This window comes from Cetorhinus maximus, chromosome 8, assembly GCF_964194155.1.
Source record: "Cetorhinus maximus chromosome 8, sCetMax3.hap1.1, whole genome shotgun sequence".
Lineage (NCBI taxonomy): Eukaryota > Metazoa > Chordata > Chondrichthyes > Lamniformes > Cetorhinidae > Cetorhinus > Cetorhinus maximus.
In genome coordinates, this window is record NC_135886.1 from 29,796,529 (window position 1) to 29,819,728 (window position 23,200).

Consider the following 23,200-nt stretch of genomic DNA (forward strand, 5'->3'; position numbering starts at 1 on the left):
GGGGTTGGGAGCAGGGGCAGGGTTGGGGGGGGTGGCGGCCAGGGGGGAAAGCTGACCTGCTGGGTTAAGTGACCAATGCCAACATTGTCCTCACCCTTCCAGAGTGCAAAAGGTCATTAAAGCACTTGCGGCGCTGGGTCCAGGTGCGCCGCACCACGTCAAGGGAGCTCACTACCTCTGCCACCTCCTCCCAAGCATGTTTAGCCATGTGGGGGAGGCTGCCTCCTCCTGTCCCTCAGAACGAGGACCTCCTGGTGTGCTGCCACCTCCTTGAGGAGGGCAGCAAGGCAATTGTCTGAGAAACGAGGGGCGCAGTTGCCCCCTGCTCTACCCTCCTGCCTGGCCTGCTCATCAGCAGTACTCTGGGGGGCCCTTCTGCTGGCCATGTTTGACAGCCTTTGCAAGGCTGCAGGAGCCCTTTTTAAACAGGCCGCTGCATCACCATTGGACCCGGCGGCCATAGCATTCCCGCTGCTGCCCGCCTGCCCACTCCCGCTGTCCTCGGGAGCTGCGTTTCACGCTGGACGGGCCTTAATTAGCCCGCCCACGTAAAATAGCAGTGTGGACCCGATTGCGGGTGGCGATCGGGTTTGCGCCTGCTCCTGCACAGCCTGCCCAACAGGCAGAAAATTCTGCCCATAGTTACAGAATAAGGGGGCACTCATTTAAAACTGAGATGCGAAGGGGTTTCTTCTCTCAGAAGGTAGTGAATGTCTGGAATTCTCTACCCCAGAGAGTTGTGGAAGCTAGATCACTGAAAGTATTTAAAGAGGAGGTAGATCGATTTTTGAAATATCAGGGAGTTGAGAGCTATGAGGAGCTGGCACGAAGGAGGAGTTGAGGCCTGGGGCATCAGCCATGATCTTATTGAATGGCAGAGCAGGCTTGAGGGGCCGAATGGCCTACTCCTGCTCCTGTTTCTTATGTTCTTATGTTTTTCAAAAAATACAAGTAAAGACATTGACCAAAGATGGATACCAACAGTGACTTGACGTCTGATACTATAAAGTTGTCCATTTCTCTGGAAAGTCTATATAAGTTGCACTGCAGACTTGTTGCATGAAATTTCACACCTTGGCGTGATGGTGGGGGTGCGGAGGGTGGGGGTGCATGCCGGGTGGTGGTAGTTGGAGTCAAGGCCCACGTCAAACAGAAACTCTTGAGTGGAAGGCATTAAAGATGCAAAATACTAGACTTCGATCAGATACTCAGAAGACATTCAAAACCCCTGACAAAATAACCCATCTCCTTTTGATGTATATCTCAAAAATGTGTCAAAAGTTTCTGAGGTGAAAGATCAAAAAAACTTGGATTACTACAACAATGGATGCATGACATGTTAATTGAACTTCCTTCCAGGAACAGACAGAGATGAGTTTAAAACTAGCTCTGACAAACAGAGAAGAGGGTTCAAGCAGAAAAATAAGCATGACAGTATTCTAAGAGCTCTGCTGGAAAACAGCAGAAAAGATCTCTCTCTCTCTCCCTCTGGAAGCAAAAAGTGTGACTTCAACAAAGTACAGATCTGAACCAAGACAGAAGGGCTTCAACAGAGCCCATACCTGATCAAAGTCGACTCCAGAATTCTACCAGAAACCACTTAACTCCAACTTCAACGTTCCACATTCTACGCCTCATGGACAAGCAAAGGACATAGTTGTATATTCTTTTAACCTCTATTTGGACTTTAATTTTCTTACTTCTGAGATCTGCATGCGTGTGTCATCATGTCTTTTGTTATTTTTTCTCAAGTTTTAGAAACTAATAAACTATTTTTTCTCTGACTCAAGAAAGCCTGGTTTGCTTAGGCTCCTTAGTAAAAAGTAAATACGTTAGGACTGGAAAAGGTCTCTTCGGGGGAAAGAAATTTTTAAAAACCTTTGTTGTGACCAACTGAGGGAGCTGAATAAAAGGGGAGCCAGCTCACTCCTCCTCACCTAGTCGTAACACCAGCCAGAGCTGGCAACCCCAGTGAGACACCAAATTATTCAAGGTAGTAGTTTCAAACCACAGACTTTTGTTTCAATGACACTTCTGCCTCATTCTCTTAAAAAAACTGAACCGAGGTTTCATTTGCTAGCAGATCCCAGAATCCTGTATTGCACTAACTTTACTCACAATAGTGAGACCAATTTCCATTTAAAAGCCTGGTTTATTTTCATTTGCTCAATGGGTTCTAACAATAGACGTTTTCAACCAGAAGTTGGATGTTAAGCTAACGAATTTAGAAGATTTTGTTTGCATCCCGAGCCAGAGGCAGGAAAACACGCGATCTTTCAATTAAAAGTTTGGTTGTACGTGTCACAGTTCGCCTGAACTTGCCTACCACCTTCATCAGTGTTGATTGGTGGTTTACAGATGGGTGTCGCCTGACTACCTAGGGCCCAGGAATGGGGATGCAGATGGTGCCAAACACTGGAGCCTGGGGGCTAGGGGGCCTGGGCTCAGTTTGCAATGGCGCCCAGACTGAGCAGCAAATGGAGGGGGGAGAGTTGTGAGAGATGGTGAGTGGGGTGAGGGGTTGGGGGATTTGAGGTGGGGTGTTGGTGGGGTGGTAGGTGGGGTGGGGTCTGTAGGGTGGGGGGGTGAGAGGTAGGTGGGTGGGTGCGGGATTTTGGGTGAGGTGGGGGTTGGGAGGGTCACTTTTAAGATTTAGTACCACAAAGTTAAACACTGTATACTTCTCAAAATTCTCTATTGAATTTAAACCAGCATATAAATAGTAGTCTGAATTTTCAAGAGTCCCTAAAGTAGACACAATTCTGATGACATGTTGTGTTGATGTACCAGAGGCTTGTGAATCTTGGGTCTCATCAAAATAAATGTAAGAAAATAAAAACCAGGATTGATGAAAACCAGGTGTTGACTCACTATTGCCCATTTTATTACTCTTGCAAAGTCTGGGAATGAAATCCCTATTTGTCACTAAGAGATTGCCTAAAGAAAGGTTTAAAAAATTTCTACTCCATCCTAAGTTCACCCGAGATATCCTGTAAATTCACAGTGTACAACACAATTTGTATGACAGCTTCTAGGGGAAGGGGAAACAATCTGGTTCTTGAGTTAAGGCCGTTCTGAATGTATCTACCATGTATCATTCTTGCCTGAAAAATTCAGATCAACAATTAAATCTATATTTTTCCTGAGGTACAGATTTGTCTGATTGACAAATCCTGAGGATAGTGTAATTAGCGTAAAAGGAGCAGATGCCATTTATGGTATATTGTGGGTTGGTGCCAGAGAAGTCAGAATGGTAAGGTTGTATTAGCTACAGAGTTGAATTGTTTTGTAAGTATAGTGCTTTCTTTGTAGCAACTTTCCTAACATCAGTGAATGGCTCTTAAGTACCCTCAGATAATCAGCATTGGGCCTCCAATTTCACTATTGCTGCAGTCACTCTGTATGCAGGTGTAATGAAAGAAAGACAAAACCTACATTTATACAGCACCTTTCACAATGTTCCAAATCACTTTACAGTCAATTAAGTACTTTTGCGTTGTAGTCAGCCATAATCTAACTGAATGACGGAGCAGGCTTGATGGGTCAAATGGCCTACTCCTGTTCCTACATTCCTAGTGACTGGTACAACATAGGCAATGTTATCAAATGACAGAGCAGGCTCAATGGGCCAAATGGCTTACTTGCGCTCCTAAAGTGTGTGTTCGTAAGTCATTTGGATGGGTGAGATGAGCTAAGCTAGATGGCCTTTGTTATCCATAATTATCTTACGAACAGAAAGTGGACTCATCCCAGGAGTTCTGTTTATTTTGTTGCTAATGAAAGTTTACTGAGAAGGCTTTGTGAGGTGAAATTGCCAAGACAGGAGTGTGTAATGGGCTCATAGTGAATCAGTAACCTGACTTTGTTGCATGTGGGAGTGTCCCGGCACAGTGCTTTATTGGCAGCGAGTTAGCGACATTCTGATTCACAGGGTGCAGCCAAAAGGGTTTTATTCAGCTTGCTGAATGTAAATGGAGCACAAGGTAAAAGGAAGGGCAGAGGAAGTGAAGAGAAGAGATGCTGATTCTATGCGAAAAGGTGAAGTGCTGACAAGAATCTCTGATATGTTTCATGTAAAGGGGGAAAGGCTGCAAATCAGGACATTTGAGCTATTTTAGCAAATTGTCAGGACACCAGGATGTTTAATGGAAAATCTGGACTGTCCTGGCAAAACCAAGACATCTGGTCATCATACATAAATGTACACAGTACACCAGATGTGGTCTAAACAGAGCTTTGCATAACTGTAGCTAAACATCCTCTTTATATTCAAGCCTTCTGGCCATAAAGGCTGACATTCCACTAACCCTTTTGATTATTTTTTGTAGCTAATACATATTAGTGTTCTATGTACATGGACCCCTAAATCTCTGTTCCCAGCTTTTCGTCATTTTAAAAGATTCATAAGAACATTAGAAAAGGAGCAGGAGTAGGCCATTCAGCCCTTCGAGCCTAGTCTGCCATTTAATTAGATCATGGCTGATCTTCTACTTCAACCTCATGTTCCTGCACTATTCATGTATCCCTTGTTGTTTTTAACATGTAGAAATCTATCGATCTCAGTCTTGAACATACTCAATGACTGAGCCTCCGCAGTCCTCTGGGGCAGAGAATTCCAAACATTCATCACCCTCTTTAATCTGTGAATCCCATTGTTTCCATATGTCTTTGGAATTTACTTTTCTTCATACTATAAAAATCTTTCATGTTGTCAATATTTTTTTATATTTTATATTATATTTTTGGGAAAAATAAACGTAATAAAGCCCGATTTATCCTGTCAGTTGTAAAACTTTATCATGTTTCTTTGAAAACCAAACACCTCTACACTTATCTTAAAATGCAAATTTCATTCACACCCTATCTACTGACTTTAACCTAGCTCACTCATTAGCATTTCAAATACCCTTTTTTCACCTAACTCTTTTGATAATTTCAACCTTACTGTCTATCCGACTCTAATTCAATTAAATCAGCCAGACAGACAGAACCACCCACACACACACACAGACATATGCCTACTTTACAATACCCCACAATGATATTATGAAAAATATGGTAATTTTGTGACAAAACCCTGACGAGACTGTCATCAGGCAGATGGAGTTGGACGGTACCTGAGCCTTCTCCGTGCATGAACACATCTCTCCTTAAACACCACCCCTTCACCTGTCAAGAATGCAGACGTAATAGTGGCACCCCCCCTGCCCCAATCGTTCAGTGCCAAGAATGCACATGATGGGAGCCTGCGAGACATGGGAGCAAGGTTCACTCCACAAACACACTGCAGGCATTATTGATATGGAGCACTATGTTGAAACAGGACACTCACTGTGGTGAGATGGTTGCACACTGCACAGAAGATAGGCCCATGATAGAGACCATTGCTATAAATGGGTGCAAGAACCAAGGTATCACACGTGATTGATGGTAACACAGCTCATCATAACAAGGAGGCATAGACAAGAGGAGATATGAAATGATTGTGAGTCTATTTACATTTGTGCAAATTATATACATGTGGTTAACAACACCTGTGCCAACTTTGTGCAGCTACGTTTTCTTCATTTTCTTTACCTTGCCGCCATGTCTTGGTGCTCCCCCGACATCCACAGTGGAAGTGGAGGTGGCCTGCTGGCTGCTATGCCCTGTCTGTGATGACCCTGGTAGATGTCCTCTGGAGGACCGAGACTTGGAGGGCCCTGGCCTGCTTTGGGTGTCTTGCTATGGAGCAGGTACACCCTTCTCAGTTGGAGCTGATGAGGTCACAGTAAGAGGGAATTTAGATTGGCTGGACACTCCCAGAGTCACCTGGGTGGATGGCCCTGGGATGTCGAGCTGCTGGACCTCCTCCCTATGGGTGCCCAAGGGCCCCTGCCTGACTCCTTGAGGAGAAGGGGCAGCTGGAGTGAGATAGAGATGCCCCGCAGCCCTCCCGTGTTGACAGTGATGGATGCCACCAATGGCTACAGTGATGAAGTGCAGCTCTTGCAGTAGTGCAGGACTGATGTCCTGGACCAGGTCTTCATGGCAGCCACCATTCTATCACTGTATGTTGGCATGCTGGCACTATCACCTTAGACTGAAGGTGGGCGGACTCCTCCATCATGCATTGCAATTTGTGGAGTGTATCTGACACCCCTTCCTGATGTTCCCGTGCTTGACTTTGCAGTTCCAGCAACTGATTTGGGACTGAGTCTGGAGGGTCATCATTGGACTCAGACTCAGCAAAATCGTGGCCTCTAGCAGTCCTCTGAATGCAGGAGACCTCTGTTGTCCCTGCCTCCACCTGCTATGGACCAGATAGTGCGCTGTGCTCACCAGTTTGTGACCCCGAAACTAACCTAGAACTAGGTGTCACCGAGATATGTGTCTCTGCACTGGTGGAAGGTGTGGGTGAGTGCTGTGATCGGTCTTCAGAGGTGCTGTCCTCAGGTTCCTCATCCGAGGTGTCGTCAGGGCTGGAGTTGAGGGTCTAGCTCATGGGTGCCTCGGCAACTTCCCAGGGGGCCTATGAAAAAAAGAAGAGACAATTAGTGCTTGACAGGTGACTCTGGCCCAGGACATCGGTCCTGCACTGCTGCAGGAGCAGTGCTCCATCACTGTAGCCATTGGTGGCATCCATCAGTGTTTATGCGAGAGGGCTGTGGGGTACCTCCATCTCACTCCAGCTGTCCCTTTTCACAAACCACTCACAGTATGGTTGTCTGATGGATGTTGCAGTGCAGGATCCTAACTTGGGTGTGTGCCGCTGACCTCACCATCAGGCACGGTCTATGTCTTCTGCAGCCAGCTCTATGGTGCTGCTCTCAAAGTTCGTGAGAACCTTGATCTCGGGAACTCCACCCCTGGTCTGGGACCTCTCCTTCTTATCGTGAGCCGGCTTGTACTGAATGAAGACACTTGGGGAGAGTGTGAGCAAGACACATGTGAGGGCAGATGATAAGGATGCCAGGCATGTTTGGGTGGTGAGTGGAGTCCTGGACAGGATTAGGATGCAAACTCCAGAGGAGATGAGGCCATATGGAGATATGGAGGTGTGTGAGAGTAAGTGGTGATGTACCTTGAGGAGGCAGCCTCTTTGTAAGATCCTTGTGAGTGTGTGCTGGACTTGTGAGTGTGTGAGTTAAGAGTGAAGAGATGGTTGATTTACCCTAGCGGAACGGATGAGATTGTTCATCCTCTTCCTTCACTGGGTGGCTGACCTCTTCTGCAGGGCGTTTGCAGTGACCACTGCTGTGACCACCTCCCAAGCCGCATTGGTCACCTTGATGGAAGTCCTGTGGCCAGAGCAGGGGTAGAGCACATCAAGGCGGGTCTCGACTGCATCCAACAGGCACACCAGTGAGACGTCAAAAGTTGTGCGAATTTGGAATTCTGTGCCTCAGAAGGTGTGAAGGTAGGGTCATTGAATATTTTTAAGGCGGGGGTAGATAGATGCTTATTAGGGAAGAGAATCAAAGGTTATCGGGGTTAGATGGGAATGTGGAAATCGAAACACAAGAAGATCAGCCATGATCTTATTGAATGGTGGAGCAGGCTTGAGGGGCTGAATGGGCAACTCCTGTTCCTATTTCTTATGTTCTTATGTTGCTGAATTTGGGCGCAGCATGTCTTCTGCCTTTGGAAACCATGTCTTCACTGGAGGTGCCCTGGGCTGCAGAAAGTGCAAATGCCACCACTGGGCTGGGATGCTATTTAAGTATGACGCCCGGAGTTAGTCAGACGCTGCCAGCCAGGGAAACAGTGTGTTCCTTGTTGATGAATAATTAATCCAGTCTGAAGCGCACGATACAGCACAAAAACCCGCCATTGTGGCCAGTGGGTGGAACATCGTTTTTTTATGCCCGCTAAAGCACTTAGAGCATTTCACGGAAAATTCCGGCCACAGACTCTGCCAATTCCCTCAAAAACCCAGTGTGAACACCTTTTTATACCCTTGTCATGAAGCCTTAATACTTCGCCAACTGGGGACAGCTGCTCTTGATTACCAATTTAAAGCGTGTACTCTATTGCAGCACAATGCCAACATTAACACCTCGCTCCTTTCAAATCCACCACGACCAGCAGTCTCTCCTCACATGGTAACCTGTGCAGAATCAGGAACTTCTCATGACTCCTTCTTCATTTCACACGGCTGCAAATTGCTTTCCCTTCAATACCTCCCCACCCAGCTTGCATTTTACTCCTTCTCATTTGCAGCATGTTTACCACTAGCAAAAAACCCATACATGTGCATTCTCCTATTCCAAAGATACCCACTGTCTGCAAGAGAACATGGTGCACAACACCAGGGTGAGGAGTGGGATAGGGGCTAACCACTTGGTCATTTCAGATCTGGTGCAAGCAAGCTCTTTAAATAAGTTGTCCCGTAGGATCTGTGCACATCGAGGATTTCAAGGCAGTGATGGGGAAGGGTTTATTTGAACAGGGTCACTGGCTATTACTTGCATCTCCTTTTGAACCACAAAATAAAATGCACATTTAGCCAGCTTGACTGCATCAAACTTCATTGTCATGCTTGTTACCTGCCACTGTCCAGTCTCTCACGGCATCCTAACAATTATTCCTTTCCTCTGTTTCTCGCTCACATTCATCCAATTCTTACTCATCAGATGATGCTTCTTCCTTTTGTTGTGTATCTTCCAACTGCAATTATCTTTGCATAGCCCAGTTATGCAAAATATTACACCTTTTGTAATTTTTGATTCAATGGTCTGCTTTAAGGTGGCCTTTGAGGTTCCATGGCTCTCATTGTATATGTTCCTCAGCTGTGGTGGGGTTGTGGTGAGGTGACATCATCCAGCTGTGGGAGGGGGTAGCAAACATTGGTTGACATTCTGGAATGGATAAAAATGTGATGGATGGATGAATGTCACAGGGTGAAATGCCATGGAAATCAACATTGTGGTGTGGCATTATTTTTCTACAATAAATATGTAACAATTATACAACGAGGGAGTGAATCCCCTTCCTGTTCACAGAGGCTCCTGGCTGTGGTGCATATGTGTTCAGTCTATTGTGCCCTAGGCACGAGGGAAGCCAGCCACTGCTGCAAATTCCAGAGCAAATTCCAGAGCTCTCTCAGCTTTGCTGTTGGTGTGCATGAAGAAGATAATGGAAGATTTAGTGAAGTAAAAAGGGTCTTCTTAGTGATCTACTTGATGGAGCTGTGCACTGCAGACTGGGAGGAGTGGATGACATTCCCAGCAGTTTGGACTGAGCTTGAGATCAATAAGGTTAATGGTACAAAAACAGAATTACCTGGAAAAACTCAGCAGGTCTGGCAGCATCGGCAGAGAAGATAAGAGTCGACGTTTCGAGTCCTCATGACCCTTCGGCAGAACTGAGTATAGTTAGGAGAGGGGTGAAATATAAGCAGATTTAAGGTGGGTGGGGGGAAGAGAAGTTGAGGGTGGGGTGGTTGTAGGGACAAGCAAGCAGTGATAGGAGCAGTTAATCAAAAGATGTCACTCTGTTTAATTGACTGCCACTCCTCTTCAAGAAATGCCTACCTTGAAGAAGTATTGCTCTGTTCTCCGACAGGATTTCCGCCTGTCTCTTCTGCCTTGTTCACCTTCATTGCTTTCCATTTCTCTCCTGGTGTTTGACAAGGTGTTTACTAAAACCCACTTATCCTTTTGTCTGTGACATCTTTTGATTATCTGCTCCTATCACTGCTTGCTTGTCCCTACAACCACCCCCCCCACCTCAACTTCTCTCCCCCCACCCCCCACCTTAAACCAGCTTATATTTCACCTCTCTCCTAACTATACTCAGTTCTGCTGAAGGGTCATGAGGACTCGAAACGTCGACTCTTTTCTTCTCCGCCAATGCTGCCAGACCTGCTGAGTTTTTCCAGGTAATTCTGTTTTTGTTTTGGATTTCCAGCATCCGCAGTAGTTTTTTGTTTTTATCTCTGAGGTTAATGGTACTGTTGACTTTGACAGCCTCTCTCAAAGTATGTGTACATGACTGCTAAATGACCCATCCCTGATCCCACTGGAAATGGGAGTGAGGTTGGGGCAGATTGACAGTAGGATGTCCTGCCCCAACAGACCTCTGGCAGCAAAGTGGACCTCCAGCATTGTAGGCCCAACCTCTTCTGTTATTCTATGCTTCCATTTCTCCATGCAGCCACTTGTTTCCGTAACAAAGGCTTTTTGTGGACCATATTTTCTTTTTAAGGGCATACACCTGATCGTTAAGAGTTGCTGTCTTCGTCAAAATTTGTGTATTTGGGCTGGAAATATACTTAAATGAAGGGGAAGGACTTGCCTCGCTGCACTTGATACTTGCACCATGGGCAAACACAGCTCGCCTTCACATCTTGCCAATTTTGGAGCTATAGCCATATTTGATTCAGAAGTAGGAATTTTCTTTTGACAGTTTCCTTCCCTTTTTAAGGATGTACAAAACTATCAAAACTATTATTATTAACATGCTTGCTTTCATTCACATAGTTTTCAACAAAACTAATTTTCCAAACTGCTTGCATTCTACAAAGCAGTTTCTACTTTTGACCCAGATGCTGCTTTGACATTTTGTACCAATGGTTTAATTTCAGTCAGAAACTAATGGGAATGAATCGGTCTTGCAAAGGGAAAAAACTAAGTGGCAACTATTTTAAATCTGGAGATTTAGTTAGGAAACAGCTGCCTCTCCTCCTCCAGTATACTACTTTCAGGGTAATGTTCTTCCTCTGCAAACTGAAAGCATCAGTATGAATTCTTCTAAGCTAATCACAAGGGATAGTAAAAGGCAGATATATTTTGAAATTTTTAGAACACTTCCTGGCACTCAAAAGATTTGGAATTCAAAGCCTTTTCTCCTCCTGCTAACAAAAGAACAATAGGATTTGTGAGAAGCATTATTTCTTGGGCAAAAGAGCCAACCCCCTGATTTTCTGATAACAGGCTGCAAATTTTTGAGATTTTAAATGCCTCTAAGCAGCTGTGGGATGTACAGATTCATTGGGAATGAGAAACAAAGTTAAGCAGCAATTAAGGCCATAGAAACATGAAAAATAGAAGCAGGCATAGGCCATACAGCCCCTCATGTCTGCTCCCCCATTCAATGGGCTGAATTTTGTGTGTCCCCAGTGGGTGTGTTTCCCACAGGTGGCGGGGGGGTATGTAAAATGTGCAGGATGCCCATCCCACCACAATCCCGCCCAACCCCGAACTCACCCCAATAATATGGGGGGGGGGGCACCAAATTGGCAGCCTGCCCGCCATATGTAAATGAACAATTAAGGGTCAATTAGGCTTGTAATCAAGCTTATTGACCCTGATAATACGTTGCCCACGCCATAAAACGTTTGGCATAGGCAGCAGGGCAGGAGCACCAAGTCCGATTTTTTACATGAAATATTTAGCGAAAGTTGGGGAGGTGGGTGTTGTTCATCGGGGGCTGCCCTTTGCTGACTGTGGGGCAGTTCCCCTTAGACTGAACCCCACCCCCCTTCCTATCTGCACTCTCCTTAAACCCAGCCTCTACCCACACCGCGCCCCCCACCCTCAACCACCCCCTACCCCCAACTACCCCTTTCCCTAATGCACCCAAACCCTCCTGGCTCAAGACTCCGGATTTACCTGCTCCGGAATCCTAGGGGCTGCAACTTCCGGTTGGCGGTGGGTGGGGGGGGGGGTGCGGAGCCCACTCGTCGACACATAAAATGATGCGGGGTGATGTCGGATGGGCATCCCGACCTCACCCCGCGTCATTTACATTCTCAGGTCGGCAGGCATGCAGCCGACTTGGCTGCACGCCCACTGACCTGTCAATGGCCTATTAAAGCCATTAAAAAGTAATTGAAATCATTAATGGACTTGCCCGTCCAACCTTAAGGTTGGCGGGCAGGCCGGGAGCCCTGGCGGGCTTCTGAAAAAACATGAAACCTCATCCATGGGCAGGATGAGGTTTCATGAGGGATTAAAAAATTTCAGAGTTTTTTAAAATAAAAGTTATGGACAAGTCCCAACTCATGTGACAGACATGGCAGCAAAATTTTTTTCTCATTTTTATTTAATATTTCAAACCGGAGCTGATCTCCCTGAGGCAGCACTTTGGGAGATTTGTGCGCCCTTTCGTCCGCACGCCCGAAAGAGGGCACTCCCGGCTCAGGGTTTCACCCTCCCCCGCCCCCACAGGGAGTGCATGGCACTTCTTGGCGGACGCCATGCTGGCCGGGCCTTAATTGGCAGGGGGAAAATGTTGCCCTAGGTCTTGGGCTCCTCTCTTCAGCAGCAGTCCCAGAAGCTGCCAATGGTGCCTTCCTGGACTGCCAGGACTGGTGGAGCTGCCAGCCAATCTGATCGGCTGGCAGCTCCAGAGGGTGGGACATCGCCCCAATGAGAGGCAGAAGTCCCACTCCAACCTCATTAGTCTGGCCCTCAGCACTTTATGGCTGCGGGGCTGGTCGGCATGGAGTATGTCAGCTCCACACCGACATGCTTTTCTGGCTCCCCTGTATCATTCTGCCCAATAACACCATGGCTAACCTTTGATTTCAACTCCACATTCCCACCTGATCCAAAGATCCCTCGATTCCCCATGCAGTCCAAAAATCTGCTTATCTCAGCCCTTAACATACTCAGTGACTGCGCATCCACAGCCTTCTGGGATAGAGAATTCCAATGGTTCTCAAAGTGAAGAAATCCCTCCTTAACTCAGTTTTAAATGGTTGTTTCCTTCTCCTGAGAGTTTGCCCCCGAGTTCAAGCCTCCCCATACAGGGGAAACAACCTCTCAGTTTCATTCCTGAAGGCTTCCTATTTATTTCAATAGGATTTAAAATATTTCTAGCAGCAGTTGATGTTGATTTTTTCAATTCCGTTTTCAAAAATCCCTTCTACCTGTAAATTAATTCAGAAACAGAACCGTAAACCAGAAGCAAAAAGTTACCTGCTTGTATAACAATGAAAGCGATGACTTGTACAAAACATTACTGTCTAGTGATTATTCTTGTGAAACTAACAAGTAACATCTGAATATGTTCATATAAGATTCCCACGGCTTTACTTTTAAAGCAGGCATTAGCTCCTTTGTGTTAAACAACTTAGGGCAGGATCTTTCAATCGGTGTGCGGGCACATGACCGACACGCCCGAGTGTGAAATAAAGCGCGTTGACGTCGGCAGAGCATGCCGACATCAATGCGTGCTCTCGCGATAGTTCGGTTGGCGAGTGCGCGCTGGAGCCGGCAGCATGCCCGTCGACAATTAGAAGGCCTAGTAAGGCCAGTAAGTTAACAATTGTGCTGAATTTTTCACTGCCCGTTCAACCTAACGGTTGACAGGCAGGCGAAAAGGCCAAGCAGGATGAGGTTTCCTAAAGCAAATAAAAAGAAAATAAAAATTTTACACTTGAATTAAAAACATGTCCTTACTCATGGGACAGAGTCATATGAGGGGACAGGTTTTATGACATTTTTATTTTGTTCATTACTTTTTTTAAACAGCGCTTCATCTCCCTGAGGCAGCTCCGTGCCTCAGGGAGATTGAAGCGCTTTTTCAAGCACATGCAGGAAGTTCGCGCTAGGCCTGCTTGCCCTCCTACCCCCGCCTGCACAGGCAGCGCTAAGCGCTGCCGCTTGTGTTCCACACTGGTCAGGCCTTAATTGACCCGCCTGCATAAAATCGCAGTGCGGTGCCAATCACAAGGGGTGGTAGGCTTCCCTACCACCCCTGCCTGCACATGCCAAGCATCCCTGCCAAGTGCATAAATTCTGCCCTTAGTGCCTCCTCTAAGATACAGACAAGAAATGTCATTCCAACATTTTAAGGAATTTTCCCTTAATATGGTAACATCATTCCTGCTTTCAAAATGAAATACCTCTTCCTTCAGAAATAATAAGTAAAAAAGAAAGAATAATTTCAATAATATCAAATATTCAGGGCTTTTGCACCAGTTCCTAGTCTGAAGTTCTATGTGACTGATGTGAAACTTGGTGAATTTGTGAACTGAACAAGAGTATAGATCTCCTCTCTCATGAGGAATAGCAGACTTTTTCATTTCATGATATGTCTAAGTTTGCTTTGCTAGGAAGAGCACACCTGAGCACAAGAACAGTGTTGCATGCCAGAATGTGTTATGAGTCATCCATCAACTTTCCTACTGCGCCCTCCCAATCACCATTACCCTCCCTCCTGATTGCATCCTTCTCTCCTGGTTGCCACCTTTTCTGATCGCCCCCTTCTTAGTTGTTGTTTCGCTCGATTGTCCTTCTTCCCGCCTTCCTAGCTGCCGTATTCACATCTCCTTTTTTTTTCATTTTAAAACTTTATTGAAATATTTATACAGCTCTCCTTGAAATCAGTTTAGATGATGCCAATCTTATTAGCAACATCCAGTTCATCATTGTCTGGGGCCAGACGGACGTAAGCTTTCATCTCACTGTCGGGCCTGACAAGAGTGTTGACTTTAGCTACATCAATATCATATAATTTCTTGACGACCTGTTTTATTATATGTTTATTGGCCTTGATGTCAACAATGAAAACCAAAGTATTGTTGTCCTCGATTTTCTTCATAGCGGACTCAGTGGTCAGAGGGAACTTAATGATAGCATAATGGTCCAATTTGTTCCTCCTGGGAGCACTCTTTCTAGGGTACTTGAGTTGCCTTCTCAGCCTAAGTGTCTTTGGTCTCCTGAGGGTAGGTATCATCCTAACTTTCTTCTGCCTGTGACTATGAACTCCCTTCAAAATGGCCTTCTTTGCTTTCAAGGCCTTGGGTTTAGCCTCAGTTTTGGCAGGGACAGCTTCCTTCTTCACCTTCGGAGCCATCATAGGAAAAGAGCTTCCCTAAAGGGCATTGGTGAACCAGATGGGTTTTTATGACAATCGACAGTGGTTTTGTGGTCATCATCAGACTTTTATTCTATTGAATTCAAATTTCACCATCTGCCATGGTGGGATTCAAACCCAGGACCCAAAGCATTACCCTGGGTCTCTGGAATATGAGTCCAGTGACAATACCGTTACACCACCACCTCAGGAATTACTTGAGAGCTGCTGTCAGTTATACAGTTGCCCCAATCTTTGAAGCCTCTTCCCCAGCGAACTGTCTGGGGATGCCTGTTAGATGTCTGTAGCTCACCGGTCCAATGATAATGAGGCCAAGGCTCAATATTAGGTGTGCCTCAGGCCTATCCATTAAGGTGCAGTGATCATTTTCTATGCCCAGTTCAAGTCTGGCATGAATGAATTTCTAGGCCATTGCTCGTTTTCAAAATGACTTCATATTTCATAGACAGCCATGATAAAAACAGAGCTTTTTAATTAATTAAATTAACACATTTAGCATGTGTAAACCTTTAATATGATACCTGGTGGTAATCAATCTTTAATTTGAGGCATATAGATGTATTATTTTGCCTTTTTGTTAAATAGAAATCTCTTTTCATTCCAGATGATATTGTACATAGTTAGTTTATTGTCTTTAGTTTTACTTAAGCAATTAACTGCATAAACAATGTGATTGTTTAGCTTGTTGTTCCCCTGAATTAATATTTGAATTAGGCAAAACACGTAATGGAAAATCATCCTAGTTTTCTTTTGACGAGAGTTCTATCCGGCAGTTGGAATACTCCACATATTTCTCAATGTCTTCCCACATCCATCTAAAAATATTGGCTCTCCCTACTGAATTCATCCAATATTTTCCTTTGAAATAGAAAGAGAGTTTGATGCCAACTAAATTACTCATTTTGCTCGTCATAAGCGAACAGCAATATCCAGTTAGTATCCCAGGGAATAATGATATTAATTATGTAATAAGCTCTCAGGTTTAAACAATGACTTGAGTTCCAAAGTCTGTAATAGGATACATAATACTTCCTTCTTACAGACGTTGTAGTGCACCAACATAACGTATGGCTGACCTCTCCAACCACATACTTGTCAAAGATAGGGTAGGAGAAGTCAGCCATTTGTTATGCTGATGCCACACAATCCCTCCACTGTAAGACAGAGGTCCAATTTAATACAATCTTTTGGAATTACTATTTCTGCTGAGGAGATTTTTAATCTGCCACCCTTGTCTTTAAGGTTCCAGATGCATCAGACCAGTATTGAAATGTTCAGTAGTTCTAAACGTCTCTCCCATTGGGATTGATTGAGAGTGATGACTTTAGCTTTTATTTAGTTCAGAAAGCGATGTACATTAGGAACAAAGGGGCTGATAATGCACATCTAGGACCATGCTCCTTGAACACTGTATATACCTGTACTGCAGAGAGCTGACCTTACGCTTTGACCAAATACTCCAAATTTGCATATCTATGTGTGCATAAGGAAATTTAGGGATTTTTAATGTTAATGCTGCTAGAGAGATGCAGACTATTGTTGTTGAAGTAGTTTAAAGCCATCAGCCTGGAAAATACGTTGGCTTCAATGGATGAACTAAAATGAGCCAAACAACCTTATTCATCATATCTATCTTGTGACCTTCCATCATAAAAAAGTTATTTCCAAAATGATTTTTAAGTTATGATGTCACAAAATGGTAATATTAGTAAGTTATAAAATGAGTCTTCCTAATACTCTCACCCATCTAGAAGATTTAAGAGTATATCTAGAAATCAACTAGTGACAAATCTGGAGATATTACAAACATGATAGTGAGCCTGTTTCATCATTGTCCCATGGGGAACCTATTAAATGAAAACAGGTTACAGTTGGATGGAAATGCACAACTATATTTTGCCTTGATCATACTTGTGGAAGTGTTGTAGGAGTGCCTCTGAATAGTAAATTTAAAAAAAATAATAATTCTATCTTTCAATTGGCAAATTGTTGATGACAGCACCACAGTATTTGAGGTCTACTGCCAGCAATGCTATTAAGGAATTAATTCCTTTAAGAAAATTGTATTTTATTTTACTATTTAGGCTTTGAAGTCATGTTTCCAAAAGGTCATAAATGCTTCATTATCATCTATCAATCCCCAACCCCATCAGCAGAGTTTCCAAACAAACTTTCCAAACACAATTTCAGTCCATCAGGCTCTCCCATTCTAGTCAGCATTTGCATTCAGAGTAACTTGGAAAAGACACACAATCAAAATAGCATGTGACTCACCAGATTTATTGCAGAACCTTAATCTCAAATCAAAGCACTGAGGTACTGATGCATGCATCATATGTTTGATAAAAATAAAAAAGCTAAAATCTGCCAAATATAAAAATAAAAGTTACAGATTATAACTGTATAAGGCTTAAGTTTGAAATATTTTGCAACCTAAGTAACCAGCGTCAAATGATTCAAGTAACATAGGAATCAAGCTACATATTATGGTGAAAATAGTTTGCTAAAAGGTTCTCTAGAGAAACAATATTTTTCAAAATACTTCTCAATTTGTTAGTGCCAGATTTTAGAGCTGGGTTGTCTGTAGGAAGCTAAAAGCTAAATGAAAATCCATCATCTGACAAATGGTTTGTTGATAAGAATGTAAGAGCATAAGAAATAGGAGCAGCAGTTCACCATTCAGCCCCTTGAACCTGAAACTCCACTTTCTTGCACCGTCCCCATATCTCTTGGTTCCGCGAGAGATCAAAAATTTATTGACCCCTATCTTGAACTTACTCAATGCCACAGCATCCACAAACCTTTGGGATAAACAATTCCAAAGATTAACATAAAAGCAAAATTCTGCGGATGCTGGAAATCTGAAACAAAAACAAAAATAGCTGGAAAAACTCAGCAGGTCAGACATCATCTGCGGAGAGGAACACAGTTAATGTTTCAAGACCGTCCGATTCTTCATCAGAGTTGTGATGAAGAGTCTTACGAACTCGAAACGTTAACTGTGTTCCTCTCCGCAGATGCTGTCAGACCTGCTGAGTATTTCCAGCTATTTTTGTTTTTGTTACAAAGATGAACAACACTATGAGTGAAGGAATTTTTCCTTATCTCAGTCTTAAATGATAGAACCCTTATCCTGACTCCATGCCCTGTGTTATAAATCCCCCAGCCATGGGAATCAATGGGCTGTATTTTATGCAGACAGCAGGAGTCCTGCCTATTGGGATCGAAAGCTGGGTGCAGGGGTGAGGGCGGTGGTGGGGGTGTGGCGTTGGTGACCATGCTTCGGCGGTCAGTGAGACCCAGGGCTGCATTTTGTCAGCAGCAGCCAATTAAGTGGCTGCCACCAGGGCTGCTGCCCCTATGAAGAAAGGTGGCCTGCACCCAAGGACTGCCAGCCCAATTGGAGGGCCCACCATTAGCAATGGCCACTGCTGGGGATTGCACCTGCAGGATAAGGGCAAATTGATGGCCATGCACACTGTCAGGTAAATGGGATCTGGGGGCGCCAGGGCCAGTCAGGCAGGTGCCAGTGAGGGGGGAAAAGGGGTCGTCAAGGGCAGGTGCTGCCATTGCCATGAGGGCAGCCATTGCGAGGCCCTGGTGCCCCTTCACTGGTCAATGAGTGCCTAACAAGGAGGGCTCCCACACCCGAAGCATGCCTGGAGGCTGCCAGGGTTTACCTGGTGGCAACACCCCACTCCGCACTACACAGAAGAGGGCTCTTCGAGCACTGGTAAAGAGCCAGTAGAGGCAGGAAAAGGCCCTTAAGTGGCTCAGTTGGACTATAGGCAGGAGGGCCGTCTGCCACCTGCCGCCCTCCTGTGGCTTTTTGCCAGCCTACATGTCTCCTAGCCCATCCCCTAAAAGCTGATAAAATTCAGCCCAAGCTCTCAGTGTCTACCTTGTCAAGCCCGTTCAGAATCTATGGGCAGAATTTTATGTTTGGCATGTGGGTGCATGCCCGACACGCCCGAGCATATTATGACGCACTATGACGTCGGGCGTGTGTCCCGATGTCATCGTGCACTCGCGCGATATTTTGTTCAGCGGGCATGGGCTGGAGTTGGCTGCACGCCCACCAGTAATTGAAAGGCCTATTAAGGCCATTAACAAGCTAATTAAAATCAAATTAACGCTGCCCATCCAATCTTACGGTTGGCGGGCAGGTGAAAAGGCCAAGCGGCCGTCACATTTTTTGGGAAACCTCATCCACAAGGAGGATGAGGTTTCTGAAGGCAAATAAACATTAACTGAAAATGTTATTTTTGAATTAAAAACATGCCCCAGTTCGTGGGACAGAGTCGCATGAGGGGACATGTTTTTTAAAATTTTTACTGTCTTTAATAATTTTTTTTAAAAAGCCCTTCAATCTCCCTGAGGCAGCTCCGTGCCTCAGGGAGGCTGAAGCACTCTTTCACATGCATGTGTGAACTGTGCCAGGCCCACTCTCCCTCCTCCCCCGCCCCCCCCCCCACCTCCCCCACCCCCCTCCCCCCCCCGCCCACACAGGTAGCGCTCAGCGCTGCCGTTCGCGATCCACTCAGGCCTTAATTGGCCCAACCACGTGAAATTGTGGAATGGAACCCATCATGGGTGGCGGTTGGCTTCCTGACCATCCCCATCCACTCCCGCCAAGCCTGCCTGACGAGGGAAAAATTCTGGCCTATGTTCCAAAACAGAAAATATTCTCAAATGTAAACATTATGAAGGATAATGTCTGTGAATAATTTAGCTAAAACATTTCTATGCCACCATCAGGAATCCTTTGCTGTCTAATTAATCTGAAGCATCCCTGGAGCATTTGCTACTCTAATGCACAAAAAGCTTCCAACAGGATTTAATTTGGTTGGCTCTGAAAGAGAGACGCTCAAGTGAAATACAAAACAAATTGTTTTGTTACTTGTCGGCATATATTGTGTTGCTTACAGATATTCAATCTTTTGGCTGGGCATTTGGGAATTGAATAAATTGTCTTTGTTGAATTGCATAAACATGCCAGAGTGTTTATTGACATCATTGTGTCAGCCAATGAGCTGGAGGCAGGATAAGACTTAGGGCAGGACACACAGCAAACTGTCTACTTTACAGCAAACAAAGTCCATTTACTCAGCAAATAGTGCCTTCTTAAACCGTGCACTACAATAGTCTACAGGGTCTTTTAAAAAGAGAAACAGAAATACCTGGAAAAACTCAGCAGGTCTGGCAGCATCGGCGGAGAAGAGCAAAGTTGACGTTTCGAGTCCTCATGACCCTTCAACAGTTCTGTAGCACTACCGCTGTGCTAAATCATTACAGATCCAGTAGCCCAAAGCATCCATGAAGTGTAATGGGCCATCAGCAGAATTATATTCCTCCACAATTTACCTTTATTACCTCATAGCTGGCATATCTTTCACTCTATAATGACTATCAAGCCAGGGACCGATCTTGATTCATTAAGAGCGTAGAAAAGCATGCCAGGACAGCACCAAGGGTATCTAAAAATGAAATGTCACCCTGACCAAGCTACAGCACAGTACTACATGCAAGCTAAACAACAGAAGCAACACGCTATAAACAGAGCTAAGGAAGCTCACAACCAATTTGTGTGAGGTATGGTAGCAGAGTGGTTATGTTACAAGGCTAATAATCTGGAGAACTAATGACCCAGAGACTTGAGTTCAAATCAAAATGGGAATTTTAAAATTCAAATAATTAAATAAAATCTGGAATAAAAATCTGGGTTGGGATTCGGACAGTACCGGAAATTCCCGTCTGAAGTCAATGGACCTTTGGCTGGTCTCTCAAATTTTCCATCCTGCCCGCGATAATTCCCTCCACGGACAGGACCAGAAAATCCCAGCCCTGGTATCAATATTGGTAACTGTGAGGGGACTCGATAGGTTGGATGCTGCAAAGATGTTTCCCCTTATGGGAGAGACTAGAACTAGGGGTCACAATTTAAAAACAAAGGGTCTCCGATTTAAGAAGGAGATGAGGAGAAATTATTTTCTTAGAGGGTTGTTAATCTGTGGAACTCTCTTCCCCAGAGAGCAGTGAAGGCTGGGCCCTCAACCTTTTACATTTTACATCAAAGACTTAGATGAGGGGAGCAAAGACATGATAGCTAAATTTGCAGGTGACTCAAAGATAGCTAGGAAAGTATATTGTGAAGAGGACATGAGGTTGCAGATGGATATAAATAGGTTGAGTGAGCGGGCAAGGATCTGGCAAATGGAATTTAATGTGGGAAAGTATGTAGTTGTTCACTTTGGCAGAAAGAACAAAAAAGCGGATTATTACTTAAATGGAGAATGGCTGCATTATTCTGAGGTGCAGAGGGATCCAGGTGTTCTAGTACATGAGTCACAAGAAGTTAGTAAGCAGGTACAGCAAGTAATTAAGAAGGCTAATGGAATGCTATCCTTCATTACGAGAGGGATTGAACATAAAAGTAAGGATGTTATGCTTCAGTTATACAGAGCATTGGTGAGACCGCACCTCAAACACTGTGTGCAGTTTTGGCCTCCTTATTTAAGGAAGGATGTAAATGTATTGGAGGCAGTTCAAAAGAGGTTTATTAGATTGATACCTGGATTGAGTGGGTTATCTTATGAGGAAAGGTTGAACAGACTGGGTTTGTTTCCACTGGAGTTTAGAAAGGTAAGGGGTGATTTGATTGACCCTGAATGGCCTTGACAAGCTGGACGTCGAAAGGATGTTTCCTCTTGTGAGAGAATTTTTTTTTTCTCAGAGGGTTGTGCAACTTTGGAACTCTCTGCCTCAGAAGGTGGTGGTGGCGGGGTCATTAAATATTTTTAAGGCAGAGGTAGTTAGATTCTTGTTAGGAAAGGGAATCAAAGGTTTTCAGGGTTAGATGGGAATGTGGAAATCAAAACACAAGAAGATCAGCCATGATCTTATTGAATGGTGGGAGCAGTGTCAAGGGGCCAAATGGTCTACTCCTGTTCCTATTTCTTCTGTTCTTATGTTCCAAGGTTGAGGCATTGAATATTTTTAAGGTTGAGTGGATAGATTCTTGACTGACAAGGGAGTCAAAGGGTAAAGGGGTTGACAAGGAAAGTAGAGGTCACAATCAGAACAGCCATGATCTTATCAAAAGGTGGAGGAGGCCTAAGGGGCCAAATGGCCTACTCCTGCTCCTAATTTGCATGTTTGTATGTATATATTTTTTAGATTGTCATAAAAACCTATTATTAAAAAGATGGAGATTTCTTTTTACATGAATAGTGCCAAAAATAGTCAATGAGAGGTTCAATACTTTTAATTCTTCCTACAACAATGGAAGCAATTTATAAACAAACTATTGTTAAAAGATAGAACACCCTTGAATGTGGGCATGCATTCCTTTCGTATCTGTCGAACAAAAGAAAAATGGCTGTTCTTATACATTACTCTTCCAATCAAACTGGAACTGGCATTGCCTTATATGTTAATCATTTGTTTAATTCTGAACAAACTTCAGTATACGCTTATCCATAGTGTACAACTTAAAATATTTCGACAATCAACATTCATCAATAGCCATCAACATTGTCAGCAGATCACATGTGTTTAAGTCTCCTTATTTTGTTACTGCTTTGATAATACTTTATTGGCAAGACTCCAAGTTTTGTCAAGGTGGCTGAATAATGAACACACTGGCTGTTGCTAGGTTGAGTTCTCTTTCTCTCTTTCTAACTGACAGTTGCTCAAGGGGTAACTTCTTCTTCTGCTTCTGCTTTAATTAAGTTAGCATTACAAACCAATATCCGTATCCCATAGCTTTTTCTTATATATCAATATGCCTTACTTTTTAAAGTTTTATTTTGTTACTTAAACTTCCATTCATCAGAATGTTTTATGTTGCTCTTTATATTTAATGATCCTGGCTTTCTTTCAGTGCCCTTGCTATCTCCTTGCTTTCCTTATATTTTCCCTATCTCTTAATGCCTTCCTTACACAGTATAATGCAATGATTATAATTACTGGTGTTGTCATTTGTGCTAACACCAATCCCATCTGAAATAATCTAACTCATGGATGTAATTCCATACCTAGTGGGTACTATTCATGATCTCCTAGAATTTTAATGCCTCCCTCTATCCCTTTATTATTATGAAGCATCAGCACAAAATATTTTTGCAAGGTTCTCATTTGGTAAATTATTAACTTCCATTTAAGTGATGAGGGAGATATAGAATGTCTGTTATGCAGTATTTCCTTCATGGTTTCATCCTCCAGTGGCAATTGCATCTGTACCTCAATTAGGTTGTGATTGTGTACCAACACCAGAATTTTTCCTCAGGGTGTACACAAAACAATTGTAACATGGGATTCAAGCACACAGACAACACAAAGGTAATAAAACAAGGTTTGTTTATTCCACCGGCATCAAAGCTGTATAAACTCT

At 44.1% G+C, this 23,200-nt stretch overlaps 2 protein-coding genes and 1 pseudogene across 3 annotated transcripts in view; 1 reads left to right on the plus strand and 2 right to left on the minus strand.

The window, feature by feature from the left end:
* Positions 1-23,200, minus strand: part of LOC144683536 (peptidase inhibitor 16-like) — a 697,419-nt gene that overhangs the window by 67,287 nt on the left and 606,932 nt on the right. The window lies entirely within an intron of this gene.
* LOC144683537 (protein FAM107B-like) overlaps positions 1-23,200 on the plus strand; it is a 153,153-nt gene that overhangs the window by 16,866 nt on the left and 113,087 nt on the right. The gene's annotated exons all lie outside the window — the stretch shown is intronic.
* On the minus strand, positions 14,274-14,803 carry LOC144683260 (large ribosomal subunit protein uL23 pseudogene; annotated as a pseudogene).